The sequence below is a fragment of the Ostrinia furnacalis genome, unplaced genomic scaffold (assembly GCF_004193835.3).
Source record: "Ostrinia furnacalis isolate ACB-3 unplaced genomic scaffold, ASM419383v2 OfSCF7583, whole genome shotgun sequence".
Taxonomy (NCBI): Eukaryota; Metazoa; Arthropoda; class Insecta; order Lepidoptera; family Crambidae; genus Ostrinia; species Ostrinia furnacalis.
In genome coordinates, this window is record NW_021137822.1 from 246,321 (window position 1) to 248,538 (window position 2,218).

General features: G+C 33.3%; 1 long non-coding RNA gene across 2 annotated transcripts; it reads right to left on the bottom strand.

Annotated features, from left to right (window-relative positions):
• Positions 1 to 404: 404 nt before the first annotated feature.
• LOC114365334 (uncharacterized) lies at positions 405 to 2,210 on the bottom strand. 2 transcript variants are annotated; one of them, XR_003656937.1, is made up of 5 exons: positions 1,762 to 2,210; positions 1,549 to 1,622; positions 1,384 to 1,462; positions 1,054 to 1,261; positions 405 to 932 (listed from the first exon to the last, which is right to left on the bottom strand). It is a non-coding gene; the product is annotated as an uncharacterized LOC114365334 (long non-coding RNA). The 2 variants fall into 2 exon arrangements; XR_003656936.1 differs by lacking the exon at positions 1,384 to 1,462.
• Between the last annotated feature and the right edge of the window lie 8 nt (positions 2,211 to 2,218).

Sequence of the window (2,218 nt, forward strand, 5' to 3'; positions counted from 1 at the left end):
TGTATGGAGCCTAGGCCAACAACATGTACACCTACCAAAAAGAAGGGCTTTTAAATCTACAACAGTTTCATAACATTCAATTTCTTTAAAATGGCTTCGTTTATTCGTCCAAAACAAAAGATTATTAAGAAAATAGCAATACTCAACCACAAAAACCATCATGGTGGCCGAATGTTATTTAGATGACATCTGTCAGTTTTGACATTAAGTCGTATCTTGATGTGAAGAAAAATAAATAAACAACTAATGAATAATTATTATGTATTCCACAAAGTGCCATAAAATAATCAATCGACAAAAGAACAATTCAATAAAACTAATATGTCGACCATTATCCATTGCTTTGATAACCTATTACAGTGCTATAGTCAAATAGGTTATTACCGGATTTTGTGTTAATCTCATTTTTTTAAACATTTAGGGGATGATAAGAAGTAATCTGTTTTACGTTTTCTTTGTGTTGAAAAACTAATGCTAATTATTCAGAATGAAATCTTGGGATAACATTACTGACCTACTGGCAGGCTACTTTACCCACAATGATCAAACTAACCTGTTATTCACATAGAGATGTATAGGTGTATTAGTAAATAAAACAGCTTTATATTATTTTCATTAGTTTTTATTCAATCATCATCTTCCCTTATTAAAATATTATCCAAGAATGAGGCCGGTGCAGCAATAGCAGGACACTAGCCGAGCCCAACCCAAGTACCAAACAATGGTGATTGTACGAGTACATATTTTTCTTCCAGAATGATGACGAGGCTTTATACACAACCCTTACTAACACAGGGCCTGGTTGCTAATTCTTGCTGGCCCAGTAGTTATGGCACGAGTTTGCCTTCAGAGAGGAGTTCCGGGCTCTTTGCACATTTTTACATGCTGAAACCCAGCACGCATAACATACATGGCCACCAGCCACATGGAATCTAAAAAGAGTAAAATGTATAATTAAGGATACAAACTTGAATACTTATTTAATTATTTATTTATAAAAATATTAATATGTAGGTACTTATAAAAATAACAATAACTTAAAAGGAACATTACCTCTAGGAAAAATCTTGCAATTATTTCATCCTGTTCCGGTCCCTCGGGCAAAGAATGCCTTCTGGTCTCAACAAGAGAGCCTAAGCACCATACACAAGTATTAATTGTCGAGGGTTCTCGCTTTCCTGTAAGCTTCAACTTCTTGCTGCGGAAGAGATCATGTAACTCTTACTCAACACTCATAGCACACTAAGCCATCTTCGGGTGCCTAAAAGATAATGACAGAATTAACATTACAATAAATAGATGTTTTACATAATACCCAATTAATACAACCTGAATTAATTAAAAAAATATGCATTATCATTATTTAGTACTAATAATGCATACTTAAATATACTTGTGGTGAAATATTTTCTTCATTAAACTGTCTGGCATAGTCTGTTAGGTTATGAGTACGTCTCCGGACCTTATAAAAGAATAAATAGTTATAATAATACAGTTAAAAATATGATTATATGAAACTATAGCACGAAAAATATAGTTTTTGCTCACCTTTTGGCATATGGCATTTTGAATAATAGAAATGATTTCAGGGCCCATTTCACTACACTGATAGTATCGGGAATCTTCATTTATTTAACAGAAGAACATGAAAAGAACACAAATATCATTGATTTTAATACAGTAAGAAAGTAATAATTAACGATTAGTTATTAATAAATTAATTAAGAAACATGTTAAATAAGTTAAAAACTGTTTACATACCAATCGGATCCTAGGAGGATGTTTATCAAAACAACATAGTCAAATCGCACGATGTGTCTCAAGTCCATACAACACATGCCATGGTCATCAGATGAGGCAGATAGCAATCCAAGAACGAAAGCCAGGTCACAGAGAAATGTTGATAAAAAGAACTCGGGAGACAGACAGATAAACGCGTAAACGCAATAAAAACAAACAGAACAAACAAGACGGAAGTGAGTGACAGATTGAAATCTGATAGCGACTGACGTTTAGTCTATGGTTCATCTTTTTTTTTATTTGACGCCATCCACCATCTTGTGTATCCATTTGAGAATGATAATTCATGAATAGTTTTTGATTTTGTACGGCTAAATTATATGCTAGATAGAGTTATTTATATTTTTCCCATAATCAGTAGATTTTTCTTGATTTTTGATATGGCGTACAACCTGCGGGCCGAAATTGGGACAACTCC